The following is a 25,155-nucleotide window of genomic DNA, read 5'->3' as shown; positions in this document are numbered from 1 at the left end:
ACTACAGGTGCAACAAAAACAAAAGAAGTGCAGAAAGAAGGAACAGGGGTGCAGAAAGAGTTAAAAAGGGTGCAGAAAGACATAAGAGGGGTACGGAAAAAGGCAAAAAAAGGTGCAGAAAGAGGAAAGAAGTATTCAGAAAGAGGCAAAAGGGGCACAGAAAGAGTCAATTGAGGTGCAGAAAGAGGCAACAGACCTGCAGAAAGAGGGTAGAGAGGTGCAGAAAGTAGAAGAGATTTGCAGAAAGAGCAAGGGAAGTGCAGAAAAAGAAAGAAATGTGCAGAAAGAATCAACAGAAATGCTGAAAGAGGCAAGAGGGACGCAGAAGGAAGCAAGAGTGGCTTGCACACCATTTGTTTCAATATAACACCCACATTTAGCAATAAGTAACAGGTGACCATTCTAGGTTTGCAAAGGGCCTTCCACCATGCTGTAACACTTGTCGCTGCATTTTTGGTAACGTTTGAGGCATTTGAGCTAGAAACGAGGCTTTTTTTTGTTCAAATCTGCAGATTAGGGAGCAGATGATAAATTATATGGCTAATGCAAAATTGTATAGTTGTGCGAAAGTCAGTGCCGCCAAACAGTCGCATAATTCCAGTGGCCCTGCTCATACATCTGACCATGGCCACAAGTGCTCCTAATGCTTCCTTCCTTTATTGTCTCAATGAGATCATAGTTGAGCTTCTATGGAAATGAGGAAGACAAAACCTGACATTACCACTCCACAACCCAGACTACCATCCCACATAATTACTCTCCATAATACCTAATTCCAGTATACATAATTCCTATACACTAAATACCACATACTTTCTATCTACATAATTTCACTGCACAACATACCACATAATTCCACTACACACAATGCACATCCACTCCACTCCAAAAAACATTAGTAAAAAATGTTTACATTTGCCAATAGCTGTAATTCTCTCAAATGCAAAACCTATTACATTGCAAACACTTCTTTAACTAGTAGTTGTGTTTGCATTTGCGAAGTGGTGGTTAAAGCGTGCTGGGCCTCCAACCAGAGCTCAGGAATTCTGCTGTGTAGGACTTAGCGGAGGTACCAAGAGAGTTTCTTGGCCCCCAAAGTCCCTCAGGAATAAATTGGACTTCATCCCCCACCCAGTGGTCTGCAAGGAGGTGCGTTTGCAGTGTGGTGGAGAAAGGGGGGCATGGCCTCCAAAGACGTCTTAGCAATCTCACTGTGTGGGACTTACTGGAGGTAACAAGAGGGGTAGTTGGCCCCCAAAGAAGTGCTTGGGGTCAACTACCCCTCCTATCACCTCCAGTAAGTCCCACACCGCAGGAATGCTAAGTTCTCATAGCAGGCCACGCCCTGTTTGCCCAACACTCTGCAAACACTCTCCCTGACGCTCTTGGATGAAGATTGAAGTCCCTTTCGCTGCTGGGGGTCCTTAAGGGCCAACTAACCCCCCCCCCCCTTTTACCTCCAATAAGCCACACACAGTGGGATTGCTGAGTGGTGGCCAAAGACCACGGGCCCTTTCCCCAACACTCTGCAAACACATCTCCTGGAGCATTCTAAGTTGGGGTATTAAGTCCCCTTCATTCCTGAGGGTCCCGGGGGGCCATCTAGCCCTTCTGTTACCTCCAGTAAGGCCCATACAGCTGGATTGCTGAGAGTGGTCCTCGGCCACGCTAACAGTTTCTTTTTTTCTTTTATGGGAGGGGGGACACTTGGCCCCCCTTCCCTGGGCCACTTCTGGCCCCAGGACCATTTCCCCCAGGGCCTGGCCAGCCTTGTTGTTTTTGCTTTGTTTTTTGGAGGGTGGCATGCGGCCCACCTCCAGAGGCTAATTATGGACTTGGGGACCCCAACCCCTGGGTCGTGCCTCGATCTTTTTTTATATTATTTTTTTATTTTTATTTTTTATTAGGAAGGGGGACCGCGTGGCCTCCCTTACCATGGCCACTTCTGCCTCCAGGGACCCCATCCTTTGGGGCCTAGCTTCATGTTGGGGACAGTGGGGGGAGACCCAATGCTCCCATGGTCCCAGCTGGCTCTGCGCCTCCTGCGGGAGCTGGCATCGCTTTTGGGTAAGGGGAGCTGCTAACATGCAGCTCCCCTTGCCTAAAAGCAATTCTGTTTCTCTTTTTGGAAGCAAGGCAGGGTATGCTATAACAGGGAAGCAACTGCCATTGCAAACAGCAATGTCCCTGGGTGGGCACCCCGGAACATTGCAGGTCCTGACCGGGAGGGTGGTGGTCCACAGGGCCATTAGGGCTCCAGGAGGGGGCTGCACAGCCAGCACCCAACATTTAACATAGCCCCGGGGAGGTGGTAGTCTCTGGGGACGGGGGGTCTGTAACAGACCCTCACATTAACATATCATGTGCTCCAGGTAGGTAGTGGTCCCCGGGGCAGTGTGGGGAGGGGCAGAAGCTCTCCCACTCTTTCTAAATTGATTGAAGCCCTGAGAAAGTGGTGGTCCCCAGGGCTGTGTGATCACTCAAACCCCCCGCCCCTATTACAACAAAGCCCCGGCGAGGTGATGGTCCCCAGGGCAGCGTGGGGTCATGAACCTCCACACGCTCTTTTTGGAAAAAAAGCCCTGGGGAGCTGGCTGTCCCCGGGGCTTTGGGGGGGTCACGTGCCCCTGCACATTATGTGGCAAGCCCTGGGGAAACCCCAGGGTTTGGGGGCTAGCGAGGCCCCCGCACCCATATTAAAATGAAGCCCCGGGGAGGTAGTGGTCCCTGGGGCAGAGGGGGGCAGCATGCCCCCGCACATTATGAAGAAAGCCCAGGAGAGGTTGCAGTCTCTGGGCTGTGGGGGCCCCCACACCATAATTCCAAATTGCCCCCAGGACCTGGCCCACCCGGGGGCTTAAGTAAAATGAAGCACGGGAGCCCGCACTTCTTTTTTTTAGTCAGCCAAATTCCACAACCAGCCAGAATTCTGCCATTTTTTTAAATGCTTTTTTGGCACTGGGGTCCTTCTGGGACCCCTTGAGCAGGCCTACATGGTTAGGATGTTTCTACCCTGCCCCCTTTTTTGTATTTCACCTTTTTTTTTACTGCTTTCTTGTGAAAATAGTGGCCAAAACTTCCTGGTTTGGAGTGTTGGCTGCCAATCAGAAGTTAGCTCATGCTCACGAGAGTCACAAATCTTCCTCGGTGCTCAGATATCGATATTTTTATTTTTTTAATTTCTCTGGACCTACAAAATGGATTTACACCATTCAAAAAAAGGTCCCTTTCTGGACGAGAGCTATATTTTTGCCAATATTTCCGCTCAGCAGTTTGGGCTGCAGCCTGTTCCAAAATTGCCTATGGAAATTAACATGGAGAAAAAGCATTTTGGGACCCCCCTTGTTTCTCGGCCCCCGCTTGACGAATCACCCCATAACTTTCAGGATAGGAGCTAACTGGAGTGGGCATTAGTTTTGAACATTTTGCGAACATTCTTCAACCGGTGCCAAAGATATTGGCAAATCAAAAAACGCTTTTCCTATGGAGACTAGGTCCTAACAATAACTCGCCAGCTGCTTACTGTGACGGCAACTCGAGCCAGACGAAGAGCGCGGGGACGGCTGTCTCTAGCTGCACCTGAAGTCTGGTTTTCAAGTAGCTTTCACGACTGAAGACAGAGCCGGTAAGGAAGTGTGTGCCGAGTCAGGAAGCGGGGAGTATTTTATCAAAACTGCTACAGTGACTGTGAGAACGCATTGTGCGTATTGACATCTGGGAAGGAACATGTCGGCAGACGCAATACGTGTGAGGGAATTGGCAGCCCTTAATGCATTTGATGATTCCCCGGCTGGGGATGCGACTGTGTCCACAATGCAAGAAAAACGCTTGTAAATGAAAATGCTAGCACCCGTGACAAATTCAAAAGACTTTAAAAATTAATGAGGCGTGAACAATCGAAGTGGTGGGAACATCGCTCCCTGAGCCGCTATCTGGAGGTCAACAGGATACCAAGGGGGCTGCGAGTGATGTTAGCCCCCAGCTATGAAGACCCTGACCCAGATATGCTCAGGGAGTGGGCGGAGTGTAACCTTGACTCCTCACGTCGTCTAGTGCAAATTTTAGTGCGTTATGCGGAGAGTGACCGAGAAAAAACCCAAGTCAAAATCGAGGAACTAAACACGGAGATTAAGGCTACGTGCAGTGAAGAAATAGCTGAATGCACCAAGCTGAGAGGGGAAATGATGGCAAGACTACAAAAGGAGGAAGAAACAATCAAGAAAAGAAAAACCTTCAAATTTCAACGTGACAAGGCAGACTATGCTGAGGGGCGAATTTTCACGTTTGCCAAAAAATATGACGCCATCAAAGCCAGCAGAACTTTCAAGCCTGTCTTTATTCCTGGACCATCAATCTCTAAACCTATGCCGGGCTCGGCACAACCTGACAACAATTCTGAATCTAACCTGAGCTCCAGTGTTAATAGTGACTCGGACTCCAATACTTCACAGGCGGATTCGCAGTTGGGGTTTATCAAGCTTACACTGGCCCAGGAGCTGGAGTGTCTACGGAAAGACAGACGCAAGACTCTACGCCCAGAATTCCGGTGCCTGCAAAAAGCAATTCCGAAGGCGCGCCAAAGGTAAGCCCGTCTGCGCCCGTCCGCGCCTGGACCGCGCCCAGCGCCAGGACCCCTGGCCCTCGCCGAAGCAAGACGACCCGCCGGACCTACAACGCCGCAACACTCATCGCACTCAACACCGGCGGGATCCCTGAATGCTACCGAGCCACTCCGAAGCACACCCACGGACCCTTCAGCTGCCACGCATGCAAGTTCACCTGCATCCGGACCTGCCTCGCACCAGCACCCGCCAAGCCGAACACCAGCAGCAACCACCTCAAGTGCATCCTGCTCAACACCCGCTCCGTCCACAGACACACCATCGAACTCTGGAACCTCCTCAGACACCACAGCCCCTGACGTTGCCTTCCTCACGGAAACCTGGATGAACGACTCCTCAGCACCCGACATCGCCATCGCCATCCCAGAGGGATACAAGATCACCCGCAGAGACTGCATCCAACAGACGGGAGGAGGCATCGCCATCATCCACAGGGACACCATCCACATCTCGACCAACACCGATGACACCCTGACAACCGCCGAACACCTGCACTTCCAGATCCACACCGACCCGAACACCACCCTCAGAGGCACCCTGATCTACCGACCCCCGGGACCACGCACACAATTCAGCGAGGACATCGCCGACTTCGTCAGCCCGCATGCCCTCCCCTCCGCTGACTACATCCTCCTGGGGGACTTCAACTTCCACCTGGAGAACAACAACGACCGCAACACCATCACCCTGCTCAACAACCTCGCCAACCTCGGACTCAAGCTGCTGGTGTCCACCCCCACCCACCTCGCAGGACACACACTGGGCGCCGTCTTCTCGTCCAGCAAACACATCGCCTTCGGCCACGCCACTGGACTCCACTGGACGGACCACAGCTGCGTCCACTTCACCTTCAGAAAAACGACGATCCACCACCACCAGCAACAGGTTGCTCGAAGAAGCTGGAACAAGATCACAGCCGACCAGCTCGCCGCTTCCCTGAGCCAGCACCCTCCCGCCAGCTCAGCGAACCCCAGCCAGGCTGCCGACAACCTCACAAAGTGGATCAGCAGCTGTGCGGACGAACTCGCCCCACTAAAGACCCACCCAGCAGACCCGGCAGCAAGAAGGCCCCTTGGTTCACCGACGAACTCAAGAGCTTCAAGAAGAACTGCCGAGCCCTCGAGAAAGCCTGGAGAAGGGAACCAACACCGGAGAACATGACCACCCTCAAGCTTGCCACCTGGAAGCACCACCAACTGATCCGCGCCACCAAGAAAACTGCATTCAAGGACCGACTGGACAACAACGCACACAACTGCAAGGAACTCTTCAACATCGTGAAAGAGCTCTCCAACCCCAAAGCCGGAAACAACAACATCACCCCATCGCAAGACCTCTGCAACTCCCTCGCCTCCTACTTCCACAACAAGATCGCGGACATACACAACAGCTTCAGCACTCAACCGACGCACGCCACGACCAAACCCCTGCCCCCCACCACCACCCTACGCGCCTGGACTCCGATCAACACCGAAGACACCATCCGCATGATGAACTCCATCCACTCCGGATCTCCGACCGACCCCTGCCCTCACCACGTCTTCAACAAGGCCGACGCTGTCATCGCACCCCACCTGCGGGACATCATCAACACCTCCTTCGACACCGCTACCTTCCCGCACCGACCTCAAGAACTACCGCCCCATCTCGCTGCTCCCGTTTCCTGCAAAAGTCATCGAGAAGACCGTCAACAAGCAGCTGGAGGCCTTCCTCGAGACGAACGGATCCCTCGACCCCTCACAGTCTGGCTTCCGAGCCAACCACAGCACCGAGACCGCCCTTATCGCTGCCACCGATGACATCCGAGCCCTGATGGACAACGGAGAAACAGCGGCCCTCATCCTCCTAGACCTCTCCGCGGCATTCGACACTGTCTGCCACCGCACCCTAGTACAGCGCCTCAGCAACGTCGGAATCCAGGAGAAGGCTCTGGAATGGATCATCTCCTTCCTCGCTGGAAGAACGCAGAGAGTCCGCCTACCACCGTACAAGTCAGAGGCCACCAAAGTCATCTGCCGCGTCCCTCAAGGATCCTCGCTGAGCCCCACCCTCTTCAACGTCTACATGACCCCCCTCGCGGCCATCGCACGCCAACACAACCTCAACATCATCTCCTACGCCGACGACACCCAGCTGATCCTCTCCCTGACCAACAACCCGGCCGCCGCCAGAGCCAACCTTCACGAGGGGATGAAAGACGTAGCCAAGTGGATGACGACCAGCCGCCTGAAACTGAACTCAGACAAGACGGAAGTCCTCATCCTGGGTTCCTCGCCCTCCGCCTGGGACAACTCCTGGTGGCCCCCCGCCCTGGGCACCGCACCCAAACCGACAGACTACGCACGCAACCTGGGCTTCATCCTGGACTCCTCCCTCTCCATGACCAGACAAGTCAACGCCGTCTCCTCGTCATGCTTCAACATCCTGCGCATGCTACGGAAGATCTTCCGGTGGATCCCCACCGAGACCAGGAAGACGGTCACCCAGGCCCTCGTCACCAGCCGACTGGACTATGGCAACGCCCTCTACTCCGGAACCACCGCGAAGCTCCAGAAGAGACTCCAGCGGATCCAGAACGCCTCAGCCAGACTCATCCTCGACATCCCACGACACAGCCACATCTCCGGACATCTGAGAGACCTGCATTGGTTCCCCATCAACAAAAGAATCACCTTCCGTCTCCTCACCCACGCACACAAAGCCCTACACGATCAAGGCCCGAGCTACCTCAACAACCGCGTCAACTTCTACACTCCCAAACGCCAACTCTGATCAGCCAGTCACGCCCTCGCCGCCGTCCCCCGCATCCGAAGAACAACAACAGGAGGAAGGTCCTTCTCCTACCTGGCCGCCAAGACCTGAAACTCCCTCCCTCCCGACCTACGCCTGACCCAAGACCACCTCTCCTTCAGGAAGAAGCTCAAGACCTGGCTCTTCGAGCAGTAGCAGCACAACCCCACCCCCCAAGCGCCTTGAGACCCTCCGGGTAAGTAGTGCGCTCTATAAATTTCTTTGATTGATTGATTGATTGAACGCCAAATGCTACCAACGCCGAAGGGCCAATTCAAGGAACAAATCTGCCAAAAAAGAAGAAATACAACAGGCGGTGGAACAAGAAGTGAGTGTTCCGTTGGCTATGTCAGGTACTGCCCTCTCTGTATTAAATCTCACTAACACTGTTTTTTCTGAATCTGATTTACGTATTTTATCGATGGGACTAACCTTTAGTCCTCCCAGTGACTCAATTATACTAACATTAGGATAGATTTATATAAATGTGTCCGTAAATTGAAGCTACAGAAGCATTTCGCTGGGAATAAAGCTCGGACAACAATGGCGCGAGCAGAAATAGATAACCAAGGGCTCTTGGCACGTGATGCTCCGCTTTTACACGATATGGAGTCTCTCAGATTGGAACAATCAGTATCACAGAGTATGCCTACACAACCCAATACTAACTTAGGGGGCCTTACCTGCTTCAAACCACGGTCCACATACACTCCTTTGATGCTATATGACAATATAGACATTTTCCATGAGGCGGCAATCAAAGAGATCAAGGTGCTATACTCTAAAATGCTCAGAACTAAGCAACACAAGTACCAAAGTAACGATCAGTATCAAAAACTGATTAAGAAGATTCAGCAAAATGACAGCATCATTGTCAGGTAGTCAGATAAAGGGGCAATATAGTATTATGGCCGAGACAACTATATTTGGAAGAAGCCCTCTCTCAATTAAACAACTCAGACTGCTATAGACATTGTGATGTTAGTTCGGTGAGGAAAGCCCAGACAGACTTCTACTCATTGTTGATGGGATGGAGGTCTACTGGCCTCATTAGCATGGATGAACTAAAGTTTTTGAAAAATGACAATCCTATCATGCCGGTGTTATACCTGATCCCAAAAATTCATAAGAATCCAGCTAAACCCCCAGGTAGACTTATTATTGCAGCATGTGGGGGATTGCTGGAAAAAACAACTGTCTATGTGGACTCATTTTTACAAGAACATGTACAAAGTTTACCATCGTTTGTCCAAGATTCCAGTGATTTCCTACGTAAAATCAAGGACATCGAGTGGGATACTAGCTGGTGGTTGATATCGCTAGACGTAACATCTTTGTACACCAGCATTGTCCACCAAGATGGCATTAGAGCTATTGAATTTTATTTGGGACACAGAACAATGATGATGGTAGAACACAATCGCATGATTTTATCCATGATTACTTTTTGTCTGAATCACAACTTTTTCATGTTCAACAATCGATATTACCTGCAGGTCAGAGGGGTAGCCATGGGGGCCTGTTTCTCTCCCAGTTATGCCTGTCTGCCTATGGGCTATTGGGAGAGACAGGTCCTCTATAGTGGGCACTTTGACATTGCTGCACGGTCGATTGTTCGTTGGTATCGTGGAATCTGGAGAGGTACACGCACAGAAGCTGAGCATTTTATTGATACTCTCAATTGTAACAGTTACAATCTAGCGTTTATATCAGACATTAGCCAGGAGCAGGTACATTTTCTCGATATGACTGTTGAGATTTGTCAGGGAAAGCTACAGACCAAATTGTACAGGAAGCCCACGGCAGGGAATACGGTGCTCCATGCCAGCAGCCACCATCCTGCCCATCTTATACGCAGTATCCCCTATGGGGAGATGCTGCGTTTAAGACGGCTGTGTAGCACAGACTTTCAGTGCACCCTAGCTCAGGAGGCCAGTAAGAACAGATTTTTGGCCAGAGGGTAAAATATTGGTCAAATTAAAAAGGCTATGCATAAGGCAAATGCTTTACCCCGCAATCAGACTCTGGAACATAAGCCAAAACCCAAACCTGTAGGTACTCAAGAACAATCAGGTAGACTGATTTGGGCCTACAATAGGCAACATGGCGCACTTAGAAAGATCATAACCAAGCATTGGGACCAAATTTAATGTGACCCCATTATAGGAGAAAAAATTCCGGCCAAGCCGTTAATCACCTTCAGGAAAGCTTATTCCATGCAGGATGCCCTGGTTAAGTCCAGTCCTGAGGTGGCTTCACAAAAAAACTGGTTGGATAAAAGCAAGGGCTTTAGGAAATGTGCCAGCTGCAAAGCCTGTCTCCATGGGGGTCAACAAATCAGAATATACAGTTCCCTTTGCTGCTACCGCACGCAAGTTTAATAAACAACTAACTTGCAAAAGCGAATACGTGGTATATGTGCTGGAGTGTCCTTGTAACCTGCGGTATATTGGTAGTACCAAGCTGCAGGTTCATAAAGGATACTCCAGCACATACGGGCCATTAACACCAATGACTCCGCGTATCCATTAGCACGCCATTTCAGAGAGTGCCACAACAACAACAGTGCACTACTGAAATACTATACCATAGATTCAGTGGGTCCCCTTAGAAGAGAAGGTGATAGAGAGGGTACCTTGAGAAAGCTGGAGACCAGATACATCTTAGAGATGGACAGCAGATCCCCAGGAGGTCTCAATTTAACAGAGGATTTTTACACCTGCCTCTAAATACCTCTCTATCTAGTGGGTTATTAGACCAGTATGTACATCTGTGCTAGGTTCCAGCGGTTCAACCCAAGTCTGATTCAAAAAGAACAAATGAAACATATGTACCTGTAGTGCTATATACTGTTTTAAGATCATAGGCCTTAGTTCTGATGTGCATTGTGGACAATATAGTCGTTTTTCATAGCCTAGGATTAGGCTATGTTGTACATATGAATGAAAAATTGTATTAAAAAGTAAAAATATTGTGGTTCACTCATCACTTTTTTCACTTTCACTATGGTTGCAACATCACCAGCTCTATGGGTAGGATAGTTCAGTACTATATCTCTACCATAGCATTGACGCGGGAGGCTGCGATAATGTATTTAAACAGATATTATCTCCTCCTCATATTTGTTAATAATAGTAACAATAGAACTTCATTAATGTGCAATATACACATTTGTATATTAGGGTGTGTTTTCTACTGTTTGATTAATTGCATTTATGCATTTTAATTCTCTATTACTTTTTTTTATCCAGTCTGTATATATTGATAGTATTTAACTGTATATATATTTATTATTGGTAATGTGATATATTTCTATAATGGAATTTAATTTCTTAATCTATGAAGATATATATTCTTATTTAATGTAACTATAACCTTATGGCTGGATGTAACTGTTTACACCCTACTTTTTGCACATGTACAGCTATTTGAATGGGGATTACCCCGTGATTTCCGAAGTAGCTGGCGAGATGTCTTCTATGTCTATTTTAAATTGTAAATAGCATGTGATTTTTTGCAACCAATCACAAACTTAATTAATTTGCACTAGCACTTTAAATTCTGCCTTCCCTCTCCATGCGTCATGTGACCAAGGCCTCTGTGTAGGCCGAAATGTTATGCCGAGGTGTGCCTTCCACGAGATTGAATAAAATCACTGCTCACCTGCACTTTGGGTCTTCCTCTCTTCTTCTGCACTGCTGATATCCAGAAATTGGGCTCCTGGTGAGAGAAAGCTGAGATTGTGCCTATGTATATATGTGTAGGCCGAAATGTTATGCCGAGGTGTGCCTTCCACGAGATTGAATAAAATCACTGCTCACCTGCACTTTGGGTCTTCCTCTCTTCTTCTGCACTGCTGATATCCAGAAATTGGGCTCCTGGTGAGAGAAAGCTGAGATTGTGCCTATATATATATATATATTCACTGAAAAAACCATAGGTTTCACACCAGTCATAGTTAGGAATTAGCATTTAAAAAACCTATTAAATTCACTAAAAAAACCATAGGTTTCACATCAGTTATAGTTAGCTGGAAATTTTACTGTCATAAAACCATTGAAATTCCACGTTATAGTTATTTGGACTCACTATAACTTGCGCGTGTAATGCACTGCTGATGACGTCACATATTTCATCACTCATGACATGGTCAGTGACATCACTCATGACATCACTGATGACACCATCCAGCGAATGTGTGTCTTTCTGAAAAATAATTTTTTTTTATATATGTATTTGTAAAGGACGATGGAAGAATAAATGGTTAAATAAGTGTGTAAATGGATATTTTTTTTTAAAAGAATTGATTGGTTAACTGCCTTATTAAGTGTATTTTAGTGAATACATATATTAGCAAGTAACTTTTAAATATTGTAATATATGTATCAGGGTTTCACTTTGTGTATAAGTGGCTGCATGGGTTGGTGACTGACTCACTGTTTGTATGTGTTTAGAAGACAGCATATGTGCAGGACTGTATGGGTGGATGAATGTGTATATGTGTGTGTTAGTGAGTGAATGACTGTCTCACTATTGTCTTTATCAGTAACAAGATATGTTTTTATCTAGTATATGTGAGTATTGATGTATATAAGTGAGTATATGAGAGAGTGAGAGATTGTAAGAGTTCCTGTTTAAATAAGTATGTGTTTCTATAAGTGATTGTTTAAGAGAGTAAGTATGTGTAAGTTTCCTTAGAAGTAAGGTTGTAGTGTGTGTATACTTGTATATGCAAATAAATGGATGTTTATTAGTTTATTTGCATATGTGAGTATATGTGTGAGTAACTTTTTGATGACTGTTGGTGTGTAACAGGATGAATAGGTGTATTGAATTGGTTGTTGTAACTGGTATGGGTATCTCCATTTTTTAAAATGTTTTAATTTATATTTTTCAATATGTTTTTCATGGGTTACATTACAGTGAAAGGAGGTCTGTCACTCTGTCACAAGGATGATGTCATCAGTGATGTCATGAGTGATGTCACTGACCATGTCATGAGTGATGTAATATGTGACGTCATCAGCAGTGCATTACATGCGCAAGTTATAGTGAGTCCAACTAACTATAACGTGGAATTTCAATGGTTTTATGACAGTAAAATTTCCAGCTAACTATAACTGATGTGAAACCTATGGTTTTTTTAGTGAATTTAATAGAATTTTTAAATGCTAATTCCTAACTATAACTGGTGTGAAACCTATGGTTTTTTCAGGGAATTTCAAAGGTTTTGTAAATGCTAATTCCTAAATTTAACTGGTGTGAAACCTATGGTTTTTTCAGTGAATTTTATAGGTTTTTTTAATACTAATTCCTAACTATAAGTCTCACTTTATAAGTAAGACTGTTAGCGCTCTAGTTGTTTAGAACACTCTGGTACATTCTGTTATTGGGCTACAGTTTGGCTACATCTGGCTGATATTTGTGATATATTTTTTCTTTGTCTCTGGTGGCCATCTTTGGGCTACATTGGGCTACATTTGGGCTACATTTTGGCTCTAACATATATTAAGCCCATTGTAGCACAATACATATTTTTCAAAAGTAAATTTTTTTAAAAACTACTTCAGAATAGGGCTACCTGTCCCTACAATTATCCCATTTTTTAAATTTTTTTTTGGAGCGCTCCCGGAGCGCACCCGGGGAGCGCCCCGGAGAGCGTACTTCTATAAAGCGCCCCGGGGCGCACTCCGGGGAGCGTCCCGTGAGCGCCAATATCGCAAACGAAAACATGATCGTGACGTATCGCGTAGCCGCGTCCGCGTGATACGCACGGCATAAGCGCACCCGGAAGTACTCGAGCGAATACGATCGCGCAACGTAAACATCCGATGCGCTCACGCTACGTGACCCGGAGCGCGCCCCTGGGCGCGCCCCGGGGCGCGTAGCGTAAGCGCGTCGGTCATGTGACCTGAAAATAACACTTTTCATTGGTTCATAACAGTTTTGGTTTCATAATGATGAAGCCCCTGGTCTTGTGACCTGAAAATAATACTTCTCATTGGTTCAGGACAGTTTTTTTTCCAAATGTTGAAAGACCCCACCTTTTTTCCTTATTCTGACTTTGTCCTTTGACTGAGGAAGACCTGTTTGTACATCTCTGTACCTTTTTGATCTTAATAATGGCTTCAGTAGCAGCAGCAGCCAGTGCATCTGCCCCACCACCACCACCACCACCACCAACAGGACCAGCTCCAGATTATATTGGTGGTCAAGAAGAGGAGGAGGAGGAAGAGGAAGAGGAGGAGGGGAGGAGAAGATGGCTTCCTGAAGAAAATACCCCATACAAGCCCAAGCCACACATTGTATGGGAGTTTTTTTCAATCCCAGAGGGCAAGAAAAAAGTGAATGCGGCCAAGGTACCTTGCCTAATCTGCAATGAAGAACTTTCAAGGGGCAACCCAAACAAAAAATATTCATTTGGTAACTATACCATTATTCGTCATATGACCAGAAAGCACCCTAACAACTATTCTCGTGCAGAGCTCAGGGAACTGGCCAGTAACCTTCCCCATTCTTCAAGGACCACCTCCCAAAGAAACAAACCCTCTTCATCAGGACCAGAAACATCAGAGATGATGCCTTGTATTCAGCCAAGATTTTCTGATTTTAAAATCACTTGTACTGCATGTAGCAAGCTTATCGCCTTTGGTGAACAGAGCATAAAGCTAATCGTCCTTGCAGGTGACAATCACAAGTGCCCCAAAAAGAACTATTTTTTTGGGTTTTTTGTTTTTTTGCTCCAGTTGAGCCAGTTTCAATTCCCTTTTTTTTGTTTCTCCCCCTAAAAAAATACAAAAAAAATATAAAACTGTTTTGAAAAGACAAAAAAAGTACAAAATGTTCAAAAAACACAAAAAAAATATAAAACAACAAAAAGAAGAAAAAAAAAGTTCTTTTTAGAACTACCTCCAATTTCTAAAAAAAGGCTTTCTTTTTTAAAAACTCTGTCATTCTTTTTTCCTCATAGTGCGCTCCCCGGTACGTGCACCGGGGAGCGCACCGAGCGCTCCCCCCGCGCAAAACGAAAAAAAAAAAATATTTGAAATGCCCCGCGGGTCCCTTTTATTGCCCCCACATCAAACCTAGGGGGTCAGAGGGGGTCTATCCCTGACGCCTTATGGTCATTTCCCCCTTTGTTTTAGCCACCTCTTGTGTCTCGATTTTACCGAGACACAAGATGGTGGCCGCTCCGGACTGTTTCGAATGTTTACAGACACCCGAGAACCAATCAGCTTTCCGTGCGCACCTCACGTGGCGCGCCCGGAGCGCTCCCCGGGGCGCGTACCGGGGCGCGCCTATAGATATATATATTTTTTTGAACCTAAATTACTCAAAATCCACTGGAGCACATATCTCGAGACTTAGCAAATGCACATCGGGCTACCAGTCCCTACAATTTTGCCAAATTTGGTGAAAATCCATTCAGCCGTTCGGGCTAAAAGTGAAATCGACCGCCCTATGGAAATTAACGTGGAGAAAACGCGTTTTGGGACCCCCCTTTTATCTCGGCCTCCGCTTGACGAATCCCCCCCCCCAAACTTTCAGCGAAGGACCGGGGCGCCGCGAGGCCATTTTGAGGAAATTTTCAGGCAGATTCGTCAACTGAAGCCAAAGTTATTCCAAATAGAATTTTGAGATTTAACATTGAAAAAAATCCTAACTATAACTACCTACTGGCGACCGCCAGTAGGTAATATATATATATATATAGATATATATATATATCAAAATATATATATCCAAGACCGAAAAGCCCAAAAGGAGGACGCTCTTTCACAGCGGGTGGCGGTGCAGGGGACGGGCTTATCCCCCTTGATATATCCACATCAAAGGTTCGTTGTTAGGAAAAGCACCGCACTCCAACAGAGTCTCGTTTTTTAATGATTTATTTGTGTGCAAATTCACACCACAGACCACCACCAACGCGTTTTAACTGACTCGCAGTTTTGCTCATGGCAACTGCGAGTCAGTTGAAACATGTTGGTGGTGATCTGTGTTGTGAATTTGCACACAAATAAATCGTTAAAAAACGAAACTCTGTTGGAGTGTGGTGCTTTCTATAACAAGGAACCTTTGATGTGGATATATATATATATATATATATATATATGTATATATATATATATATATATATATATATATATATATATATATCCACATCATATATATATATATATTTGCACAAATCCCTTCAAACTATATGTTGTAACTATATCTGCTGATACCTTTGACAAATAAATCGAAAAGATTGCTAAGAAACTCCTTGTGACTGCGGACTTTTTCTCTTTTCGAAGGGATTTGTGCAAATATTCAAAAAAGCACGGCTCTGCTTAGTAGTGCGACACCGGTGGAGAGAGCGCCATTGGACCGCGAGATCTTTGAGCCAAGCCGTGGGATATATATATATATATATATATATATCGATTTTATATATATATATTTATATATATATATTCACTGAAAAAACCATAGGTTATAGACCATATATAGTTAGGAATTAGCATTTGCAAAACCTTGAAAATTCACTGAAAAAACCATAGGTTATAGACCATATATAGTTAGGAATTAGCATTTACAAAACCATATTTTACTCACACAAAACCATTGAAATTTCATATATAGTTAGTTTCCCTAACTATATATCGCGCATCCGCAATCCACTGCTGATGATGTCACATATTACATCATTCATGACATGGTCAGTGACATCACTGATGACATCACTGATGACATCTCAAATGACATCACTGATGACATCACTGATGACATAATTCATGTGATAATACGATGAACCTCTTCAGACTCTAATATAACCTTAGATACACTCAGTGTAAACAGGCACTCACAGACTGTCACACATACATGGAGTTACTCATGCACCTACTCAGTCATGCAAAGAATCAATCACACCTCCATTTCCTCAACTATACAGTTATACACACCTTACTAATTCAAACATATTCTAACATATTTTTACTCTCTTATACAATCACTGATACAAGTTTTCAATGATCCATGCAGCCACTCACACATTCACTGGCTCTTCTGCACAGCTATTTATATATGTCTACTCTCACATGTACTGTGTTTTACATATGTACTTACTTTGACATGTAGCACTGAGATATCCATTCACTCAGCAATACACTCATGCACACAGTCAACTGCCCATGCAGCTGTTTCCACATGCACTTTTGAACCCATACATATAGTGAATCAACTGCTCACACATCTATGCACAGAGTCATACACCTTCCATCAACTCACACACATACTCAGTCTCCCATACAAATACTTGGGCAAACAATCAATAACCCATATAGTTATTCATATAGCTACTGATCAACACATGCAGCAGTATACAGAACAACAGATATAATGATACACAAAATAAGACAGTTTAGTCACTAACCCATGCACTCAGTGACACACATTTAATCACTCTCTCATACAGTCAGTCATGCACCTACTAAATCCTTCATCCAGACACTTAAACATCCACTCATTCTTCAATATGTAAGACATATTTTTACTTTACTGCAACATACAGTCACTGGATGATGTCATCAGTGATGTCATCAGTGATGTCATTTGAGATGTCATCAGTGATGTCATCAGTGATGTCACTGACCATGTCATGAATGATGTAATATGTGACTGATGTAATATGTGACCATGAATGATGTAATATGACATGAATGATGTAATATGTGACCATCAACTAGTAGTTCAATGATACCAGGTAAAGCGTGTTTAACCACACAACAGACAAAGAAAGAGCAGATGCATTATATAACCTCTGTTTTCCATACAAAGGATATACCTCAGTATTGTAACCTAGTGAAGATCACAGTCCCTGATACTAAAGAGACAATGTTTAATGATACATTCAAAGTAAACAATCAGTGTAACAAAAGAGACAAAAGACAGACTAGAACACAGGCAGCTAGTAGCCAGTTTGAACAAAATCCTAGGTTTAGTTCTGTTGCTTGTTGTGACATTCCCAAGTCTACCACAGCCCTTGTAGAGAAAGATCTGCAGTCTTCACAGGATAGAATTACATCTAAGAGTCTTGAACTACAGTGAGAGAATAACATGTTCCAGACTCTGTTAAAAAGTTATAACCCAGAGTTCAAGTGGGAATCTGAAATCCCTGTACAAGACAACTTTTTCACCTCTATATTAGCCTCCTTAGAAATGGAGAATGAAGCCTTGCGCTCTCTATTGTGTTCCCCTCAGAGCTGGTTAAGCAATCATGTGAATAATTCTGTGGCTGATCACTCGGATACCATTCAGAAAAACCATAGTACCTTGTCTCACAGTCCAGTTAATGAAAGTATTAGTTTGAATTCTGAAATTTCTACATCCTCTAATGTGTTGTCTATTAGTGCTAAACTGTGTATAGGCACTACATCTGAGATGTGTCAATCTAATTCTACGGAACCCCAGACGTCAGGAAAGACGCTAAATACTTGTTTGCTTTCTCTTACTGGTAGTAAAGTTAGTTCCACCCCGGGGGTATCACGTACACTGGCTATTGACATACAGACAAAATCTGAACCAGTGCCCAACATAATCACTGATGTGACGACATCCTCTGACTCAGTCTATGCTCTTGGTCTAACTTCGGTGACTGAAACAACCCTCTTCGAAGAGAAGGAGCAAAATCCTAACCCCTTGTTTGCTCTCTTACCTTCAAGTACACCACATATTGAGAAGTCAGGAAATATTACTCTGTGCTCTGATGCATCTGTAACACCTTGTAATATAGAGGAAATTGGAAACATTTCCAAAGGCCAAGTAATGTCTGACCTGTTTCCTTAGACTAAGAGTTGTGAACTGCCAAATGGTAAAGGAAGTCTGGTCATGTGAGACTCTAAGAAAAGCGATATTCTGAGCCATCACAAAGAAAGAACGTTAGTGTGTTTTAATGAGCCTAGGTACTGTGAAGATTTCACTATTGACAACAGGGATGTTCATGGGCAATCACCATTCCCAGAATTTAAAGGCTGTCAACCATGTGCCTCTCTGCATTCAGCGTGTCTACTTTCAGAGTCTTCAGAGTCCTCAGCCAGCCTGCTGCCTCCTGAACTTCAGCCTGCAGCCTTCCTGCCATCTGAGCACGAGCCTGCAGCCTTTTTGCCATCTGAGCCCTAACCTGCAGCCTTTTTGCCATCTGAGCCCGAGCCTACAGCCTTACTGCCATCTGAACCTGAGCTCCAGTCTGCCTGCAATCTAAACTTGAGCTTCCAGGCTGCCTGCCTCCAGCACCAGAGCTTCCAGGCTGTCTGCCTCCTGCACCAGAGCTTCCAGGCTGTCTGCCTCCGGCACCAGAGCTTCCAGGCTGTCTGCCTCCGGGACCAGAGCTTCCAGGCTGTCTGCCTCCAGCACCAGAACCTGCAGGCCACCTGCCTCCAGCGCCAGAACCTGCAGGCCGCCTGCCTCCAGCCCCAGAACCTGCAGGCCGCCTGCCTCCAGCACCAGAGCATCCAGTATCCCAGCCACCAGCACCAAAGCATCCAGGCTCCCTGCCTTCAGCGCCAGAGCTTCAAGGCTCCATGCCTTCATAACCAGAGTTTCAAGGCTCCCTGCCTTCTGGCCTTGAGCCTGTATTGTGCCAACTTTTTGACCCTGTGCTTCCAGTTTGCCAGCCTTCAGAGGTCTCAGTACGTATACCTTCAGAAACTGAATCTCCTGCATCAGAGACAAAACTCTCAACATGTAAGCCTCCAGGGCCTGGGTCTCATGCATACCTGCTTCCAAAGACTCCTGCATGTGAGGCTTTTGTATGTTTTACTCCAGGACCAGAACTTCAGGTCTGCTTCCTGACACCTCATTCTTTTTCAGCCAGTTTGCCTTAGACGTCTGTGCCTCCTGCCAATTTGTGATCTGCTTTTGACCCTACAGTCAATCTGCCTTTCTTTTTAGAGTGCTACTCTAGCCTGTCATCATCAGGACTTCCAACACCTTTAAATCAAGCTTCTAAGCCCCTGTTACTGTATTTGGACCCCTCAGGTTCTGCCATTAAAACAGCTGTTAATTTGCAGCCTATTATCCTCCAGAACATCACATTTTTCCTGCAGTCCTCTGGTATCTTGCACTACATCTCTGTTGGAAATGGACTTATTTCAAAGCAGCAAAGGCTTTAAATTGAGTCCCAGATTCCGAGAGCCGGTCGTTGGAGGGGGTGTACTGTCACCATTCACACCCTGTGCTCTCGTGCCCACCACCAGGGGGCAAATTGTGGGGGTTTCCAGTGTTCTAATATGCCTCCAGACACTCCCCTATATGCATATCCTGACTTCCAGGCATTTGGACGTCATTTAGGAATTGACATCCATTCCCAATCCATGCTGGGTTTTGTGATAGCCAGTCTGCTTATGCTGGAAACTCTATTACCTACAATTCCCTGCTCTCTGCTTAGTCTCCACCCCTGCAGGCCAAGGATGGATGGAGGAATTCAGCTCACTTGTGGCTGGCTGCTGCTAGCCTGCTCACACCTGATGCATATGATTACTGTGAGCTCTTTTAAGCCCCAGTTCCCTTCAGGCCAAGGTTAGTCATTGTAGATGTTTACCGGTGAGACCAATCCTTGTTCCAGTGTTTCCTGAGCTTTTGCTATTCTTGTTTCCAGTGTTTCCTAAGCTTCAGTTATACCTTGTTCCTGACCTGATGCTGTTTTCCTTGTTCCTGAATTAGCACTGCCTGCAGTGCTACCCTGACCCCTGAGCCTTTGTATTCCTTGTTCCTGAACTGCAGCAGTTTCCCTTCTCCTGAATTAGCACTGCTTGCAGTGCTACCTTGTTTCCCGAGTTCCTGAGCTATAGCTATTCCTTGTACCTGAATTGACATTGCATGCAGTGCTCTTGTTTCCTGAGTTCCTGAGCTATATTTATTCTGTGTTCCTGGGCTTCAGCTATTTTTTTGTTCCTGGTTTGCACTGCTTGCAGTGCTCTCTTGACTCCTTGTTTCCTGAGCTGTAGCTATGTCCTGTTTCCTTGAACCTGTACTGCCTGCAGTGCTACCTTGACTCCTGAGCTCTAGTAATGTCCCTGTCCTGAACTAGCCCTGCCTGCAGTGCTACCTTGACTCATTGAAGCTTTAGTAATTTCCCTGTTCCTGAACTAGCCCTGCCTGCAGTGCTATCTTGACTCCTTGAAGCTTTAGTAATTTCATGTTCCTGAACCAGCACTGCCTGCAGCGCGACCTTGAATCTTCAGCCTTAGCTTAATTCTTGATCCTACCCCAGCACTGCCTTCTATGCTACTTTGTTTTCTTGATTCCTTAACCTGTACTATTCTAGTATGCCCTTGTAGCATCCCCTTCTGTATATCCCTTTCCAGTCCCTACCTTTCTTCCCATTTCCTTGGTTCCAGTTCTAGTTTGGTGTCTTTCTATTCTGCTGTCTTACTTCTGTTACCTTGTATGTTTGTTACCTGCTTTCTGCCATGTGTGCCCTGTAATTTCCTTCCGTTCCTGTTAAGCACTCCTCCTTGCTAGCTCCATGTCTATTGTGCTTGTGTTTAGTTCTACCCCCTTGCTGTTACTGCCGTGCGTGTTCCTGTTTGATCGCCAGGATCCGTGGACACAGCTGAGTACATAGGTGGTATTTCTTGTTCACTGTGAGTATTGTCTTTGAGTTACATTTATAACATCACCATAGGTATAAGCTCCACAAACCCTGCCTTTGCTTGCATATCCTACATGTGGGTATTTGTAGTCAGTATCTGTAACAGCAATTGTGGGTGAGAAACTTACTGAGCTTCAGTCTTACCGTGTGGAGCTCCTGAGTGCTTTACTCCACACCCCCTTTTTTGTTGTTTCATATATATGTCTTGCACATTTGTCCTGGGTGTAGTTATTCTGAATGCTAAATTACCTTGTGAAAGCCCTTCCTTTCTGTGTCTTACCCATATTGTTCACTTGTACAGGCTTCCCATTTGGATCCCTTTTTCTCCTCTGACTTCCTGTATGATCCTGGGCAGCGCTGTATTCCTCTTCCTGTGTAAGTTTTCTACCCAGTTCCAAGTCCTTGCCCAAGTCCCTGACTGTGTTCCCCACATAGTCCTGGACAGTCCCTCACACCCAGCTTCTCACACTAGTTTACCAAGTCACCGATTTCAGAGAATGCATGTCCCTCACCTTAAAATGTTCTTAGATTAGAGTCACTAAAAGCAGTCAAACTGAACCATACAGGAACACAAAGAAAATTATTTACTCCTCCAAAGCCTTATATAGAATGAGAGAAAGAGAACAAGGGAAGGAGAGTGAGGAAGACTAGGACAGGGTAATAAAGAAAGTGATAACATCCACCATGGCAAGGGCTCCCCAAACCCAGGCAGGAGAAATACCCCTCTCCTCTACAGGCCAACACCATAACAACAACAGTCGACTGTTCACCAGCCAGCCACCACTTGGGGTGCCCTTATACTCTGAATGTCCCAGTAAGTGGAAACCCAAATATGTGGTCCAATTTTGTTTTAGGCAGTACATTTGACTTGATCAGCACCAAAAGTAAAAAGAGGCAGAGCTGACCACACTGTGGAAGCTCTGCATAAGTGAACTCCAGCACCTGCATAGCATAGGGGTTTGGAGCATTTAGTGTTTGTTCTCCATTTTGCCCTAAGCCTAAATTGTGGTGTTCCCAAAATGTTGTATCATTTTTAGTAAGCATGGGCGTAAAATCCCTTCCGCTCGCGGAATTTGCATATTTTCAGCAAATTCGCAATCTGCAAACTCTCGCGAATTTGCCGAAAATTCGCAAATTCGCACGCAGCGGAATTTTTTGCTTGGTGATACAGTATTGCGGCGCGCGGCGTTCACTTACTGTCATTCAGCGTTTGCAGAGTTGTTTTTCTCTATATTTTGTGTGTGCTGCGCCATTTTGGATCTTGCTGCGGGTTCCCGCGGGAGTTTGGCGACCGCGATTACGTCATCGTGGCTTGCCACCTTGCACAGCACGCATCGCGAGAGCTCGCAATTGTGAACACGTAGATGCGGCGGGCAGCAACAATCTTGCACTCGCGAAATTGCAAAATTTGCAATTCTGCACAAGAAATCCACCAGCAAGCAGCATAAACCTTCTGAAAATTATGATTTTTATCAGAAAACCTCCTCAGGTTGACATTTGCCTGCACTTTTTTTTGCAAGGAGTCCATTTTTTGGGGGGGGGGGGAAGGAAGTGCCCCACAGTCTCCAACTTCCTGTTCCTGTCCAGCAGGCTCCTCCCAGTGCTTTCTTCATGTGCTGGTCACTTTGATTTGGATCTTGACCTGGAAGGATTACTTTTTGTGGATGCTGCTGGATATTTGGATTTGAGGCCTTTTTGACTTTCTTTGCATCACTTTTGGATTAGAAATTTCACAAGTAAGTTTGTTTGGGGCATTACAGTTGCTGCAACTACAATTTTGGAATTTTCGATTTTTGGGCTGTTGTTGGGGCCTTTTGTTCAGGGGTACTCAGTGGTGGATGGACTGAGTCTTTCTGTGGGGTCTCTTTAATGTAAACATCATGAAGGGCATGGATGGCATGGGATTGTGCTGATTTTTGTGTTTTACCATTTTTTTGGCTGCTGTTGGGGCCTTTTGCCCAGGGGTAGTGAGTGGTGCATGGACTGAGTCTTTCTGTGGGGTTTCTTTAATATAAACATCATGGAGGGCATGGATGGCATTGGATTGTGGTGAATTTTGTGTGTTTTTCGATTTTTTGGGGTGTTGATGGGGACTGGCCATGTGGGTGAGCGCCATTTTGAGTGCTGGTACAGATAGGCCCTGGCCATGTGCTGGGGGGCAAGGAGCCATTTTGAATGCAGGCAGTGTTCTGAGGCCTGCACCCATTTTGCCTAGCTTTTATCCATTATGCCCAGGGGTAGTGAGTGGTGCATGGGCCTAGTCTTTCTGTGGGGTGTCTTGAATTTAAACATCATTGAGGGCATGGATGGCATGGGATTGTGCTGATTTTTGTGTGTTTTTCGCTTTTTTGGCTGCTGTTGGGCCTTTTGCCCAGAGCTAGTGAGTGGTGCATGGACTGAGTCTTTCTGTGGGGTCTCTGTAATGTAAACATCATGGAAGGCATGAATGGCATTGGAGTGTGCTGATTTTTGTGTGTTTTTCGATTTTTTTGGCTGCTGTTGGGGCCTTTTGCCGAGGGCTAGTGAGTGGTGCATGGACTGAGTCTTTCTGTGGGGTCTCTTTAATGTAAACATCATGGAGGGCATGGATGGCATTGGATTGTGATGATTTTTGTGTGTTTTTCGATTTTTTGGGGTGTTGATGGGGACTGGCCATGTGGGTGGGGGCAATTTTGAGTGCTGGTACAGGCAGGCCCTGGCCATGTGCTGGGGGGCAAGGGGCTGATTTGAATGCAGGCAGTGTTCTCAGGCCTGCACCCATTTTGCCTAGCTTTCATCCATTATTCCCAGAGGTAGTGAATGGTGCATGGGCCTAGTCTTTCTCTGGGGTGTCTTGAATTTAAACATCATTGAGGGCATGGATGGCATGGGATTGTGCTGATTTTTGTGTGTTTTTCGATTTTTTGGGCCGCTGTTGGTGCCATTTGCCCAGGGCTAGTGAGTGGTGCATGGACTGAGTCTTTCTGTGGGGTCTCTTTAATGTAAACATCATGGAGTGCATGGATGGCATTGGATTGTGGTGAATTTTGTGTGTTTTTCGATTTTTTGGGGTGTTGATGGGGACTGGCTATGTGGGTGGGGACCATTATGAGTGCTGGTACAGGCAGGCCCTGGCCATGTGCTGGGGGGCAAGGGGCCATTTTGAATGCATGCAGTGTTCTCAGGCCTGCACCCGTTTTGCCTAGCTTTCATCCATTATGCCCAGGGGTAGTGAGTGGTGCATGGGCCTAGTCTTTCTGTGGGGTTTCTTGAATTTAAACATCATTGAGGGCATGGATGGCATGGAATTGTGCTGATTTTTGTGTGTTTTTCAATTTTTTTGGCTGCTGTTGGGGCCTTTTGCCCAGGGCTAGTGAGTGGTGCATGGACTGAGTCTTTCTGTGGGGTCTCTGTAATGTAAACATCATGGAGGGCATGGATGGCATTGGATTGTGCTGATTTCTGTGTGTTTTTCGATTTTTTTGGGGGTGTTGATGGGGACTGGCCATGTGGGTGGGGGCCATTTTGAGTGCTGGTACAGGCAGGCCCTGGCCATGTGCTGGGGGGCAAGGGGCCATTTTGAATGCAGGCAGTGTTCTCAGGCCTGCACCCAATTTGCCTACCGTTCGTCCATTATGCCCAGGGGTAGTGAGTGGTGCATGGGCCTAGTCTTTCTGTGGGGTATCTTGAATTTAAACATCATTGAGGGCATGGATGGCATGGGATTGTGCTGATTTTTGTGTGTTTTCCGATTTTTTTGGGCTGCTGTTGGGGCCTTTTGCCCAGGGCTAGTGAGTGGTGCATGGACTGAGTCTTTCTGTGGGGTCTCATTAATGTAAACATCATGGAGTGCATTGATGGCATTGGATTGTGCTGATTTTTGTGTGATTTTCGATTTTTTGGGGTGTTGATGGGGACTGGCTATGTGGGTGGGGACCATTATGAGTGCTGGTACAGGCAGGCCCTGGCCATGTGCTGGGGGGCAAGGGGCCATTTTGAATGCATGCAGTGTTCTCAGGCCTGCACCCAATTTGCCTACCGTTCGTCCATTATGCCCAGGGGTAGTGAGTGGTGCATGGGCCTAGTCTTTCTGTGGGGTATCTTGAATTTAAACATCATTGAGGGCATGGA

The sequence above is a fragment of the Lissotriton vulgaris genome, chromosome 8 (assembly GCF_964263255.1).
Source record: "Lissotriton vulgaris chromosome 8, aLisVul1.2, whole genome shotgun sequence".
Taxonomy (NCBI): domain Eukaryota; kingdom Metazoa; phylum Chordata; class Amphibia; order Caudata; family Salamandridae; genus Lissotriton; species Lissotriton vulgaris.
The sequence above is the reverse complement of the archived record's forward strand: the minus strand, read 5'-3'. Positions refer to the sequence as shown.